The sequence below is a fragment of the Watersipora subatra genome, unplaced genomic scaffold, assembly GCF_963576615.1.
Source record: "Watersipora subatra unplaced genomic scaffold, tzWatSuba1.1 SCAFFOLD_101, whole genome shotgun sequence".
Classification (NCBI taxonomy): Eukaryota; Metazoa; Bryozoa; class Gymnolaemata; order Cheilostomatida; family Watersiporidae; genus Watersipora; species Watersipora subatra.
In genome coordinates, this window is record NW_027045224.1 from 197,683 (window position 1) to 214,465 (window position 16,783).

The window sequence follows — 16,783 nt, forward strand, 5'->3', positions numbered from 1 at the left end:
TAGCTCAAGTTGAGCATTTCTAGCATGTTTGGTTGAAATTGGAAATTTACATTTTTCACTTTTGTCGGACGTTTGTAATATTCTCACAATAAGCTAATTAGCTCAAGTTGAGCATTTCTAGCATGTTTGGTTGAAATTGGAAATTTACATTTTTCACTTTTGTCGGACGTTTGTAATATTCTCACAATAAGCTAATTAGCTCAATTGGAGCATTTCTAGCATGTTTGGTTGAAATTGAAAATTTACATTTTTCAGTTTTGTCAGACGTTTGTAATATTCTCACAATAAGCTAATTAGCTCAATTGGAGCATTTCTAGCATGTTTGGTTGAAATTGGAAATTTACATTTTTCACTTTTGTCAGACAATTGCAATATTCTCACAATAAGCTAATTAGCTCAATTGGAGCATTTCTAGCATGTTTGGTTGAAATTGGAAATTTACATTTTTCAGTTTTGTCAGACCTTTGTAATATTCTCACAACAAGCTAATTAGCTCAATTGGAGCATTTCTAGCATGTTTGGTTGAAATTGGAAATTTACATTTTTCACTTTTGTCAGACAATTGCAATATTCTCACAATAAGCTAATTAGCTCAATTGGAGCATTTCTAGCATGTTTGGTTGAAATTGGAAATTTACATTTTTCACTTTTGTCAGACAATTGCAATATTCTCACAATAAGCTAATTAGCTCAATTGGAGCATTTCTAGCATGTTTGGTTGAAATTGGAAATTTACATTTTTCAGTTTGGTCAGACGTTTGTAATATTCTCACAATAAGCTAATTAGCTCAATTGGAGCATTTCTAGCATGTTTGGTTGAAATTGGAAATTTACATTTTTCAGTTTGGTCAGACGTTTGTAATATTCTCACAATAAGCTAATTAGCTCAATTGGAGCATTTCTAGCATGTTTAATGGAAATTGGAAATTTACATTTTTCACTTTTGTAAGACAATTGCAATATTCTCACAATAAGCTAATTAGCTCAATTGGAGCATTTCTAGCATGTTTGGTTGAAATTGGAAATTTACATTTTTCAGTTTTGTCAGACGTTTGTAATATTCTCACAATAAGCTAATTAGCTCAATTGGAGCATTTCTAGCATGTTTGGTTGAAATTGGAAATTTACATTTTTCACTTTTGTCAGACAATTGCAATATTCTCACAATAAGCTAATTAGCTCAATTGGAGCATTTCTAGCATGTTTGGTTGAAATTGGAAAATTACATTTTTCAGTTTTGTCAGACGTTTGTAATATTCTCACAATAAACTAATTAGCTCAATTGGAGCATTTCTAGCATGTTTGGTTGAAATTGGAAATTTACATTTTTCAGTTTTGTCAGACGTTTGTAATATTCTCACAATAAGCTAATTAGCTCAATTGGAGCAATTCTAGCATGTTTGGTTGAAATTGGAAATTTACATTTTTCAGTTTGGTCAGACGTTTGTAATATTCTCACAATAAGCTAATTAGCTCAATTGGAGCATTTCTAGCATGTTTGGTTGAAATTGGAAATTTACATTTTTCAGTTTTGTCAGACGTTTGTAATATTCTCACAATAAGCTAATTAGCTCAATTGGAGAATTTCTAGCATGTTTGGTTGAAATTGGAAGTTTACATTTTTCAGTTTTGTCAGACGTTTGTAATATTCTCACAATAAGCTAATTAGCTCAATTGGAGCATTTCTAGCATGTTTGGTTGAAATTGGAATTTACATTTTTCACTTTTGTCAGACAATTGCAATATTCTCACAATAAGCTAATTAGCTCAATTGGAGCATTTCTAGCATGTTTGGTTGAAATTAGAAATTTACATTTTTCACTTTTGTCAGACAATTGCAATATTCTCACAATAAGCTAATTAGCTCAATTGGAGCATTTCTAGCATGTTTGGTTGAAATTGGAAAATTACATTTTTCAGTTTTGTCAGACGTTTGTAATATTCTCACAATAAACTAATTAGCTCAATTGGAGCATTTCTAGCATGTTTGGTTGAAATTGGAAATTTACATTTTTCAGTTTTGTCAGACGCTTGTAATATTCTCACAATAAGCTAATGAGCTCAATTGGAGCAATTCTAGCATGTTTGGTTGAAATTGGAAATTTACATTTTTCAGTTTGGTCAGACGTTTGTAATATTCTCACAATAAGCTAATTAGCTCAATTGGAGCATTTCTAGCATGTTTGGTTGAAATTGGAAATTTACATTTTTCAGTTTTGTCAGACGTTTGTAATATTCTCACAATAAGCTAATTAGCTCAATTGGAGAATTTCTAGCATGTTTGGTTGAAATTGGAAGTTTACATTTTTCAGTTTTGTCAGACGTTTGTAATATTCTCACAATAAGCTAATTAGCTCAATTGGAGCATTTCTAGCATGTTTGGTTGAAATTGGAATTTACATTTTTCACTTTTGTCAGACAATTGCAATATTCTCACAATAAGCTAATTAGCTCAATTGGAGCATTTCTAGCATGTTTGGTTGAAATTAGAAATTTACATTTTTCACTTTTGTCAGACAATTGCAATATTCTCACAATAAGCTAATCAGCTCAATTGGAGCATTTCTAGCATGTTTGATTAAAATTGGAAATTTACATTTTTCAGTTTGGTCAGACGTTTGTAATATTCTCACAATAAGCTAATTAGCTCAATTGGAGCATTTCTAGCATGTTTGGTTGAAATTGGAAATTTACATTTTTCACTTTTGTCAGACAATTGCAATATTCTCACAATAAGCTAATTAGCTCAATTGGAGCATTTCTAGCATGTTTGGTTGAAATTGGAAATTTACATTTTTCAGTTTTGTCAGACGTTTGTAATATTCTCACAATAAGCTAATTAGCTCAATTTGAGCATTTCTAGCATGTTTGGTTGAAATTGGAAATTTACATTTTTCACTTTTGTCGGACGTTTGTAATATTCTCACAATAAGCTAATTAGCTCAATTGGAGCATTTCTAGCATGTTTGGTTGAAATTGAAAATTCACATTTTTCAGTTTTGTCAGAGGTTTGTAATATTCTCACAATAAGCTAACTAGCTCAATTGGAGCATTTCTAGCATGTTTGGTTGAATTTGGAAATTTACATTTTTCAGTTTTGTCAGACGTTTGTAATATTCTCACAATAAGCTAATTAGCTCAATTGGAGCATTTCTACCATGTTTGGTTGAAATTGGAAATTTACATTTTTCACTTTTGTCAGACAATTGCAATATTCTCACAATAAGCTAATAAGCTCAATTGGAGCATTTCTAGCATGTTTGGTTAAAATTGGAAATTTACATTTTTCAGTTTTGTCAGACGTTTGTAATATTCTCACAATAAGCTAATTAGCTCAATTTGAGCATTTCTAGCATGTTTGGTTGAAATTGGAAATTTATATTTTTCACTTTTGTCGGACGTTTGTAATATTCTCACAATAAGCTAATTAGCTCAATTGGAGCATTTCTAGCATGTTTGGTTGAAATTGGAAATTTACATTTTTCACTTTTGTCAGACGTTTGTAATATTCTCACAATAAGCTAATTAGCTCAATTGGAGCATTTCTAGCATGTTTGGTTGAAATTGGAAATTTACATTTTTCACTTTTGTCAGACGTTTGTAATATTCTCACAATAAGCTAATTAGCTCAATTGGAGCATTTCTAGCATGTTTGGTTGAAATTGGAAATTTACATTTTTCACTTTTGTCAGACAATTGCAATATTCTCACAATAAGCTAATTAGCTCAATTGGAGCATTTCTAGCTTGTTTGGTTGAAACTGGAAATTTACATTTTTCAGTTTGGTCAGACGTTTGTAATATTCCCACAATAAGCTAATTAGCTCAATTGGAGCATTTCTAGCATGTTTGGTTGAAATTGGAAATTTACAGTTTTCACTTTTGTCAGACAATTGCAATATTCTCACAATAAGCTAATTAGCTCAATTGGAGCATTTCTAGCATGTTTGGTTGAAATTGGAAATTTACATTTTTCACTTTTGTCAGACGTTTGTAATATTCTCACAATAAGCTAATTAGCTCAATTGGAGCATTTCTAGCATGTTTGGTTGAAATTGGAATTTTACATTTTTCACTTTTGTCAGACGTTTGTAATATTCTCACAATAAGCTAATTAGCTCAATTGGAGCATTTCTAGCATGTTTGGTTGAAATTGGAAATTTACATTTTTCACTTTTGTCAGACAATTGCAATATTCTCACAATAAGCTAATTAGCTCAATTGGAGCATTTCTAGCATGTTTAGTTGAAACTGGAAATTTACATTTTTCAGTTTTGTCAGACGTTTGTAATATTCTCACAATAAGCTAATTAGCTCAATTGGAGCATTTCTAGCATGTTTGGTTGAAATTGGAAATTTACATTTTTCACTTTTGTCAGACGTTTGTAATATTCTCACAATAAGCTAATTAGCTCAATTGGAGCATTTCTAGCATGTTTGGTTGAAATTGGAAATTTACATTTTTCACTTTTGTCAGACAATTGCAATATTCTCACAATAAGCTAATTAGCTCAATTGGAGCATTTCTAGCATGTTTAGTTGAAACTGGAAATTTACATTTTTCAGTTTTGTCAGACGTTTGTAATATTCTCACAATAAGCTAATTAGCTCAATTGGAGCATTTCTAGCATGTTTGGTTGAAATTGGAAATTTACATTTTTCATTTTTGTCAGACAATTGCAATATTCTCACAATAAACTAATTAGCTCAATTGGAGCATTTCTAGCATGTTTAGTTGAAATTGGAAATTTACATTTTTCAGTTTTGTCAGACGTTTGTAATATTCTCACAATAAGCTAATTAGCTCAATTGGAGCATTTCTAGCATGTTTGGTTGAAACTGGAAATTTACATTTTTCAGTTTTGTCAGACGTTTGTAATATTCTCACAATAAGCTAATTAGCTCAATTGGAGCATTTCTAGCATGTTTGGTTGAAATTGGAAATTTACATTTTTCAGTTTTGTCCGACGTTTGTAAAATTCTTAAAATAGGCTTATTTGCGCAATTTGAGCATTTCTAGCATGTTTGGTTGAAATTGGAAATTTACATTTTTCACTTTTGTCAGACGTTTGTAATATTCTCACAATAAGCTAATTAGCTCAATTGGAGCATTTCTAGCATGTTTGGTTGAAATTGGAAATTTACATTTTTCAGTTTTGTCAGACGTTTGTAATATTCTCACAATAAACTAATTAGCTCAATTGGAGCATTTCTAGCATGTTTAGTTGAAATTGGAAATTTACATTTTTCAGTTTTGTCAGACGTTTGTAAAATTCTTACAGTAGGCTTATTTGCGCAATTTGAGCATTTCTAGCATGTTTGGTTGAAATTGGAAATTTACATTTTTCACTTTTGGCACACGTTTGTAATATTCTCACAATAAGCTAATTAGCTCAATTGGAGCATTTCTAGCATGTTTGGTTGAAATTATAAATTTACATTTTTCACTTTTGTCAGACAATTGCAATATTCTCTCAATAAGCTAATTAGCTCAATTGGAGCATTTCTAGCATGTTTGGTTGAAATTGGAAATTTACATTTTTCAGTTTTGTCAGACGTTTGTAAAATTCTTACAGTAGGCTTATTTGCGCAATTTGAGCATTTCTAGCATGTTTGGTTGAAATTGGAAAATTACATTTTTCACTTTTGTCAGACAATTGCAATATTTTCACAATAAGCTAATTAGCTCAATTGGAGCATTTCTAGCATGTTTGGTTGAAATTGAAAATTTACATTTTTCAGTTTTGTCAGACGTTTGTAAAATTCTTACAGTAGGCTTTTTCGCGCAATTGGAGCATTTCTAGCATGTTTGGTTGAAATTGGAAATTTACATTTTTCACTTTTGTCAGACAATTGCAATATTCTCACAATAAGGTAATTAGCTCAATTGGAGCATTTCTAGCATGTTTGGTTGAAACTGGAAATTTACATTTTCCAGTTTTGTCAGACGTTTGTAAAATTCTTACAGTAGGATTATTTGCGCAATTGGAGCATTTCTAGCATGTTTGGTTGAAATTGGAAATTCACATTTTTCAGTTTTGTCAGACGTTTGTAATATTCTTACAGTAAGCTAATTAGCTCAAATGGAGCATTTCTAGCATGTTTGGTTGAAATTGCAAATTTACATTTTTCAGTTTTGTCAGACACTTGTAAAATTCTTACAGTAGGCTTATTTGCGCAATTTGAGCATTTCTAGCATGTTTGGTTGAAATTGGAAATTTACATTTTTCACTTTTGTCAGACGTTTGTAATATTCTCACAATAAGCTAATTAGCTCAATTGGAGCATTTCTAGCATGTTTGGTTGAAATTGGAAATTTACATTTTTCACTTTTGTCAGACAATTGCAATATTCTCACAATAAGCTAATTAGCTCAATTGGAGCATTTCTATCTTGTTTGGTTGAAACTGGAAATTTACATTTTTCAGTTTTGTCAGACGTTTGTAATATTCCCACAATAAGCTAATTAGCTCAATTGGAGCATTTCTAGCATGTTTGGTTGAAATTGGAAATTTACATTTTTCACTTTGGTCAGACGTTTGTAATATTCTCACAATAAGCTAATTAGCTCAATTGGAGCATTTCTAGCATGTTTGGTTGAAATTGGAATTTTACATTTTTCACTTTTGTCAGACAATTGCAATATTCTCACAATAAGCTAATTAGCTCAATTGGAGCATTTCTAGCATGTTTGGTTGAAATTGGAAATTTACATTTTTCACTTTTGTCAGACGTTTGTAATATTCTCACAATAAGCTAATTAGCTCAATGGGAGCATTTCTAGCATGTTTGGTTGAAATTGGAAATTTACATTTTTCACTTTTGTCAGACGTTTGTAATATTCTCACAATAAGCTAATTAGCTCAATTGGAGCATTTCTAGCATGTTTGGTTGAAATTGGAAATTTACATTTTTCACTTTTGTCAGACAATTGCAATATTCTCACAATAAGCTAATTAGCTCAATTGGAGCATTTCTAGCATGTTTAGTTGAAACTGGAAATTTACATTTTTCAGTTTTGTCAGACGTTTGTAATATTCTCACAATAAGCTAATTAGCTCAATTGGAGCATTTCTAGCATGTTTAGTTGAAATTGGAAATTTACATTTTTCAGTTTTGTCAGACGTTTGTAAAATTCTTAAAATAGGCTTATTTGCGCAATTTGAGCATTTCTAGCATGTTTGGTTGAAATTGGAAATTTACATTTTTCACTTTTGTCAGACAATTGCAATATTCTCACAATAAGCTAATTAGCTCAATTGGAGCATTTCTAGCATGTTTGGTTGAAATTGGAAATTTACATTTTTCAGTTTTGTCAGACGTTTGTAAAATTCTTAAAATAGGCTTTTTTGCGCAATTTGAGCATTTCTAGCATGTTTGGTTGAAATTGGAAATTTACATTTTTCACTTTTGTCAGACGTTTGTAATATTCTCACAATAAGCTAATTAGCTCAATTGGAGCTATTCTAGCATGTTTGGTTGAAATTGGAAATTTACATTTTTCACTTTTGTCAGACAATTGCAATATTCTCTCAATAAGCTAATTAGCTCAATTGGAGCATTTCTAGCATGTTTAGTTGAAACTGGAAATTTACATTTTTCAGTTTTGTCAGACGTTTGTAATATTCTCACAATAAGCTAATTAGCTCAATTGGAGCATTTCTAGCATGTTTGGTTGAAATTGGAAATTTACATTTTTCACTTTTGTCAGACGTTTGTAATATTCTCACAATAAGCTAATTAGCTCAATTGGAGCATTTCTAGCATGTTTGGTTGAAATTGGAAATTTACATTTTTCACTTTTGTCAGACAATTGCAATATTCTCACAATAAACTAATTAGCTCAATTGGAGCATTTCTAGCATGTTTAGTTGAAATTGGAAATTTACATTTTTCAGTTTTGTCAGACGTTTGTAATATTCTCACAATAAGCTAATTAGCTCAATTGGAGCATTTCTAGCATGTTTGGTTGAAATTGGAAATTTACATTTTTCAGTTTTGTCAGACGTTTGTAATATTCTCACAATAAGCTAATTAGCTCAATTGGAGCATTTCTAGCATGTTTGGTTGAAATTGGAAATTTACATTTTTCACTTTTGTCAGACAATTGCAATATTCTCACAATAAACTAATTAGCTCAATTGGAGCATTTCTAGCATGTTTAGTTGAAATTGGAAATTTACATTTTTCAGTTTTGTCAGACGTTTGTAATATTCTCACAATAAGCTAATTAGCTCAATTGGAGCATTTCTAGCATGTTTGGTTGAAACTGGAAATTTACATTTTTCAGTTTTGTCAGACGTTTGTAATATTCTCACAATAAGCTAATTAGCTCAATTGGAGCATTTCTAGCATGTTTGGTTGAAATTGGAAATTTACATTTTTCAGTTTTGTCCGACGTTTGTAAAATTCTTAAAATAGGCTTATTTGCGCAATTTGAGCATTTCTAGCATGTTTGGTTGAAATTGGAAATTTACATTTTTCACTTTTGTCAGACGTTTGTAATATTCTCACAATAAGCTAATTAGCTCAATTGGAGCATTTCTAGCATGTTTGGTTGAAATTGGAAATTTACATTTTTCAGTTTTGTCAGACGTTTGTAATATTCTCACAATAAACTAATTAGCTCAATTGGAGCATTTCTAGCATGTTTAGTTGAAATTGGAAATTTACATTTTTCAGTTTTGTCAGACGTTTGTAAAATTCTTACAGTAGGCTTATTTGCGCAATTTGAGCATTTCTAGCATGTTTGGTTGAAATTGGAAATTTACATTTTTCACTTTTGGCACACGTTTGTAATATTCTCACAATAAGCTAATTAGCTCAATTGGAGCATTTCTAGCATGTTTGGTTGAAATTATAAATTTACATTTTTCACTTTTGTCAGACAATTGCAATATTCTCTCAATAAGCTAATTAGCTCAATTGGAGCATTTCTAGCATGTTTGGTTGAAATTGGAAATTTACATTTTTCAGTTTTGTCAGACGTTTGTAAAATTCTTACAGTAGGCTTATTTGCGCAATTTGAGCATTTCTAGCATGTTTGGTTGAAATTGGAAAATTACATTTTTCACTTTTGTCAGACAATTGCAATATTTTCACAATAAGCTAATTAGCTCAATTGGAGCATTTCTAGCATGTTTGGTTGAAATTGAAAATTTACATTTTTCAGTTTTGTCAGACGTTTGTAAAATTCTTACAGTAGGCTTTTTCGCGCAATTGGAGCATTTCTAGCATGTTTGGTTGAAATTGGAAATTTACATTTTTCACTTTTGTCAGACAATTGCAATATTCTCACAATAAGGTAATTAGTAGCTCAATTGGAGCATTTCTAGCATGTTTGGTTGAAACTGGAAATTTACATTTTCCAGTTTTGTCAGACGTTTGTAAAATTCTTACAGTAGGATTATTTGCGCAATTGGAGCATTTCTAGCATGTTTGGTTGAAATTGGAAATTCACATTTTTCAGTTTTGTCAGACGTTTGTAATATTCTTACAGTAAGCTAATTAGCTCAAATGGAGCATTTCTAGCATGTTTGGTTGAAATTGCAAATTTACATTTTTCAGTTTTGTCAGACACTTGTAAAATTCTTACAGTAGGCTTATTTGCGCAATTTGAGCATTTCTAGCATGTTTGGTTGAAATTGGAAATTTACATTTTTCACTTTTGTCAGACGTTTGTAATATTCTCACAATAAGCTAATTAGCTCAATTGGAGCATTTCTAGCATGTTTGGTTGAAATTGGAAATTTACATTTTTCACTTTTGTCAGACAATTGCAATATTCTCACAATAAGCTAATTAGCTCAATTGGAGCATTTCTATCTTGTTTGGTTGAAACTGGAAATTTACATTTTTCAGTTTTGTCAGACGTTTGTAATATTCCCACAATAAGCTAATTAGCTCAATTGGAGCATTTCTAGCATGTTTGGTTGAAATTGGAAATTTACATTTTTCACTTTGGTCAGACGTTTGTAATATTCTCACAATAAGCTAATTAGCTCAATTGGAGCATTTCTAGCATGTTTGGTTGAAATTGGAATTTTACATTTTTCACTTTTGTCAGACAATTGCAATATTCTCACAATAAGCTAATTAGCTCAATTGGAGCATTTCTAGCATGTTTGGTTGAAATTGGAAATTTACATTTTTCACTTTTGTCAGACGTTTGTAATATTCTCACAATAAGCTAATTAGCTCAATGGGAGCATTTCTAGCATGTTTGGTTGAAATTGGAAATTTACATTTTTCACTTTTGTCAGACGTTTGTAATATTCTCACAATAAGCTAATTAGCTCAATTGGAGCATTTCTAGCATGTTTGGTTGAAATTGGAAATTTACATTTTTCACTTTTGTCAGACAATTGCAATATTCTCACAATAAGCTAATTAGCTCAATTGGAGCATTTCTAGCATGTTTAGTTGAAACTGGAAATTTACATTTTTCAGTTTTGTCAGACGTTTGTAATATTCTCACAATAAGCTAATTAGCTCAATTGGAGCATTTCTAGCATGTTTAGTTGAAATTGGAAATTTACATTTTTCAGTTTTGTCAGACGTTTGTAAAATTCTTAAAATAGGCTTATTTGCGCAATTTGAGCATTTCTAGCATGTTTGGTTGAAATTGGAAATTTACATTTTTCACTTTTGTCAGACAATTGCAATATTCTCACAATAAGCTAATTAGCTCAATTGGAGCATTTCTAGCATGTTTGGTTGAAATTGGAAATTTACATTTTTCAGTTTTGTCAGACGTTTGTAAAATTCTTAAAATAGGCTTTTTTGCGCAATTTGAGCATTTCTAGCATGTTTGGTTGAAATTGGAAATTTACATTTTTCACTTTTGTCAGACGTTTGTAATATTCTCACAATAAGCTAATTAGCTCAATTGGAGCTATTCTAGCATGTTTGGTTGAAATTGGAAATTTACATTTTTCACTTTTGTCAGACAATTGCAATATTCTCTCAATAAGCTAATTAGCTCAATTGGAGCATTTCTAGCATGTTTGATTGAAATTGGAAATTTACATTTTTCAGTTTTGTCAGACGTTTGTAAAATTCTTACAATAGGCTTATTTGCGCAATTTGAGCATTTCTAGCATGTTTGGTTGAAATTGGAAATTTACATTTTTCACTTTTGTCAGACGTTTGTAATATTCTCACAATAAGCTAATTAGCTCAATTGGAGCATTTCTAGCATGTTTGGTTGAAATTGGAAATTTACATTTTTCACTTTTGTCAGACGTTTGTAAAATTCTTACAGTAGGCTTATTTGCGCAATTTGAGCATTTCTAGCATGTTTGGTTGAAATTGGAAATTTACATTTTTCACTTTTGTCAGACGTTTGTAATATTCTCACAATAAGCTAATTAGCTCAATTGGAGCATTTCTAGCATGTTTGGTTGAAATTGGAAATTTACATTTTTCACTTTTGTCAGACGTTTGTAATATTCTCACAATAAGCTAATTAGCTCAATTGGAGCATTTCTAGCATGTTTGGTTGAAATTGGAAATTTACATTTTTCACTTTTGTCAGACAATTGCAATATTCTCACAATAAGCTAATTAGCTCAATTGGAGCATTTCTAGCTTGTTTGGTTGAAACTGGAAATTTACATTTTTCAGTTTGGTCAGACGTTTGTAATATTCCCACAATAAGCTAATTAGCTCAATTGGAGCATTTCTAGCATGTTTGGTTGAAATTGGAAATTTACATTTTTCACTTTTGTCAGACAATTGCAATATTTTCACAATAAGCTAATTAGCTCAATTGGAGCATTTCTAGCATGTTTGGTTGAAATTGGAAATTTACATTTTTCACTTTTGTCAGACGTTTGTAATATTCTCACAATAAGCTAATTAGCTCAATTGGAGCATTTCTAGCATGTTTGGTTGAAATTGGAAATTTACATTTTTCACTTTTGTCAGACGTTTGTAATATTCTCACAATAAGCTAATTAGCTCAATTGGAGCACTTCTAGCATGTTTGGTTGAAATTGGAAATTTACATTTTTCACTTTTGTCAGACAATTGCAATATTCTCACAATAAGCTAATTAGCTCAATTGGAGCATTTCTAGCATGTTTAGTTGAAACTGGAAATGTACATTTTTCAGTTTTGTCAGACGTTTGTAATATTCTCACAATAAGCTAATTAGCTCAATTGGAGCATTTCTAGCATGTTTGGTTGAAATTGGAAATTTACATTTTTCACTTTTGTCAGACGTTTGTAATATTCTCACAATAAGCTAATTAGCTCAATTGGAGCATTTCTAGCATGTTTGGTTGAAATTGGAAATTTACATTTTTCACTTTTGTCAGACGTTTGTAATATTCTCACAATAAGCTAATTAGCTCAATTGGAGCATTTCTAGCATGTTTGGTTGAAATTGGAAATTTACATTTTTCACTTTTGTCAGACAATTGCAATATTCTCACAATAAGCTAATTAGCTCAATTGGAGCATTTCTAGCATGTTTGGTTGAAATTGGAAATTTACATTTTTCAGTTTTGTCAGACGTTTGTAACATTCTTAAAATAGGCTTATTTGCGCAATTTGAGCATTTCTAGCATGTTTGGTTGAAATTGGAAATTTACATTTTTCACTTTTCTCAGACGTTTGTAATATTCTCACAATAAGCTAAATAGCTCAATTGGAGCATTTCTAGCATGTTTGGTTGAAATTGGAAATTTACATTTTTCAGTTTTGTCAGACGTTTGTAAACTTCTTACAGTAGGTTTCTTGCGCAATTTGAGCATTTCTAGCATGTTTGGTTGAAATTGGAAATTTACATTTTTCACTTTTGTCAGACGTTTGTAATATTCTCGCAATAAGCTAATTAGCTCAATTGGAGCATTTCTAGCATGTTTGGTTGAAATAGGAAATTTACATTTTTCACTTTTGTCAGACGTTTGTAATATTCTCACAATAAGCTAATTAGCTCAATTGGAGCATTTCTAGCATGATTGGTTGAAATTGGAAATTTACATTTTTCACTTTTGTCAGACAATTGCAATATTCTCACAATAAGCTAATTAGCTCAATTGGAGCATTTCTAGCTTGTTTGGTTGAAACTGAAAATTTACATTTTTCAGTTTGGTCAGACGTTTGTAATATTCCCACAATAAGCTAATTAGCTCAATTGGAGCATTTCTAGCATGTTTGGTTGAAATTGAAAATTTACATTTTTCAGTTTTGTCAGACGTTTGTAAAATTCTTAAAATAGGCTTATTTGCGCAATTTGAGCATTTCTAGCATGTTTGGTTGAAATTGGAAATTTACATTTTTCACTTTTGTCAGACGTTTGTAATATTCTCACAATAAGCTAATTAGCTCAATTGGAGCATTTCTAGCATGTTTGGTTGAAATTGGAAATTTACATTTTTCAGTTTTGTCAGACGTTTGTAATATTCTCACAATAAGCTAATTAGCTCAATTGGAGCATTTCTAGCATGTTTGGTTGAAATTGGAAATTTACATTTTTCACTTTTGTCAGACAATTGCAATATTCTCACAATAAACTAATTAGCTCAATTGGAGCATTTCTAGCATGTTTGGTTGAAATTGGAAGTTTACATTTTTCAGTTTTGTCAGACGTTTGTAAAATTCTTACAGTAGGCTTATTTGCGCAATTTGAGCATTTCTAGCATGTTTGGTTGAAATTGGAAAATTACATTTTTCACTTTTGTCAGACAATTGCAATATTCTCACAATAAGCTAATTAGCTCAATTGGAGCATTTCTAGCATGTTTGGTTGAAATTGAAAATTTACATTTTTCAGTTTTGTCAGACGTTTGTAAAATTCTTACAGTAGGCTTTTTCGCGCAATTGGAGCATTTCTAGCATGTTTGGTTGAAATTGGAAATTCACATTTTTCAGTTTTTTCAGATGTTTGTAATATTTTCACAATAAGCTAATTAGCTCAATTGGAGCATTTCTAGCATGTTTGGTTGAAATTGGAAATTTACATTTTTCAGTTTTGTCAGACGTTTGTAAAATTCTTACAGTAGGCTTATTTGCGCAATTTGAGCATTTCTAGCATGTTTGGTTGAAATTGGAAATTTACATTTTTCACTTTTGTCAGACGTTTGTAATATTCTCACAATAAGCTAATTAGCTCAATTGGAGCATTTCTAGCATGTTTGGTTGAAATTGGAAATTTACATTTTTCACTTTTGTCAGACAATTGCAATATTCTCACAATAAGCTAATTAGCTCAATTGGAGCATTTCTAGCATGTTTGGTTGAAATTGGAAATTTACAGTTTTCACTTTTGTCAGACAATTGCAATATTCTCACAATAAGCTAATTAGCTCAATTGGAGCATTTCTAGCTTGTTTGGTTGAAACTGAAAATTTACATTTTTCAGTTTGGTCAGACGTTTGTAATATTCCCACAATAAGCTAATTAGCTCAATTGGAGCATTTCTAGCATGTTTGGTTGAAATTGGAAATTTACATTTTTCAGTTTTGTCAGACGTTTTCTCACAATAAGGTAATTAGCTCAATTGGAGCATTTCTAGCATGTTTGGTTGAAATTGGAAATTTACATTTTTCACTTTTGTCAGACAATTGCAATATTCTCACAATAAGCTAATTAGCTCAATTGGAGCATTTCTAGCATGTTTGGTTGAAATTGGAAATTTACATTTTTCAGTTTTGTCAGACGTTTGTAATATTCTCACAATAAGCTAATTAGCTCAAGTTGAGCATTTCTAGCATGTTTGGTTGAAATTGGAAATTTACATTTTTCACGTTTGTCGGACGTTTGTAATATTCTCACAATAAGCTAATTAGCTCAATTGGAGCATTTCTAGCATGTTTGGTTGAAATTGAAAATTTACATTTTTCAGTTTTGTCAGACGTTTGTAATATTCTCACAATAAGCTAATTAGCTCAATTGGAGCATTTCTACCATGTTTGGTTGAAATTGGAAATTTACATTTTTCACTTTTGTCAGACAATTGCAATATTCTCACAATAAGCTAATAAGCTCAATTGGAGCATTTCTAGCATGTTTGGTTGAAATTGGAAATTTACATTTTTCAGTTTTGCCAGACGTTTGTAATATTCTCACAATAAGCTAATTAGCTCAATTGGAGCATTTCTAGCATGTTTGGTTGAAATTGGAAATTTACATTTTTCACTTTTGTCAGACAATTGCAATATTCTCACAATAAGCTAATTAGCTCAATTGGAGCATTTCTAGCATGTTTGGTTGAAATTGGAAATTTACATTTTTCAGTTTTGTCAGACCTTTGTAATATTCTCACAACAAGCTAATTAGCTCAATTGGAGCATTTCTAGCATGTTTGGTTGAAATTGGAAATTTACATTTTTCACTTTTGTCAGACAATTGCAATATTCTCACAATAAGCTAATTAGCTCAATTGGAGCATTTCTAGCATGTTTGGTTGAAATTGGAAATTTACATTTTTCACTTTTGTCAGACAATTGCAATATTCTCACAATAAGCTAATTAGCTCAATTGGAGCATTTCTAGCATGTTTGGTTGAAATTGGAAATTTACATTTTTCAGTTTGGTCAGACGTTTGTAATATTCTCACAATAAGCTAATTAGCTCAATTGGAGCATTTCTAGCATGTTTGGTTGAAATTGGAAATTTACATTTTTCAGTTTGGTCAGACGTTTGTAATATTCTCACAATAAGCTAATTAGCTCAATTGGAGCATTTCTAGCATGTTTAATGGAAATTGGAAATTTACATTTTTCACTTTTGTAAGACAATTGCAATATTCTCACAATAAGCTAATTAGCTCAATTGGAGCATTTCTAGCATGTTTGGTTGAAATTGGAAATTTACATTTTTCAGTTTTGTCAGACGTTTGTAATATTCTCACAATAAGCTAATTAGCTCAATTGGAGCATTTCTAGCATGTTTGGTTGAAATTGGAAATTTACATTTTTCACTTTTGTCAGACAATTGCAATATTCTCACAATAAGCTAATTAGCTCAATTGGAGCATTTCTAGCATGTTTGGTTGAAATTGGAAAATTACATTTTTCAGTTTTGTCAGACGTTTGTAATATTCTCACAATAAACTAATTAGCTCAATTGGAGCATTTCTAGCATGTTTGGTTGAAATTGGAAATTTACATTTTTCAGTTTTGTCAGACGTTTGTAATATTCTCACAATAAGCTAATTAGCTCAATTGGAGCAATTCTAGCATGTTTGGTTGAAATTGGAAATTTACATTTTTCAGTTTGGTCAGACGTTTGTAATATTCTCACAATAAGCTAATTAGCTCAATTGGAGCATTTCTAGCATGTTTGGTTGAAATTGGAAGTTTACATTTTTCAGTTTTGTCAGACGTTTGTAATATTCTCACAATAAGCTAATTAGCTCAATTGGAGCATTTCTAGCATGTTTGGTTGAAATTGGAATTTACATTTTTCACTTTTGTCAGACAATTGCAATATTCTCACAATAAGCTAATTAGCTCAATTGGAGCATTTCTAGCATGTTTGGTTGAAATTAGAAATTTACATTTTTCACTTTTGTCAGACAATTGCAATATTCTCACAATAAGCTAATTAGCTCAATTGGAGCATTTCTAGCATGTTTGGTTGAAATTGGAAAATTACATTTTTCAGTTTTGTCAGACGTTTGTAATATTCTCACAATAAACTAATTAGCTCAATTGGAGCATTTCTAGCATGTTTGGTTGAAATTGGAAATTTACATTTTTCAGTTTTGTCAGACGCTTGTAATATTCTCACAATAAGCTAATTAGCTCAATTGGAGCAATTCTAGCATGTTTGGT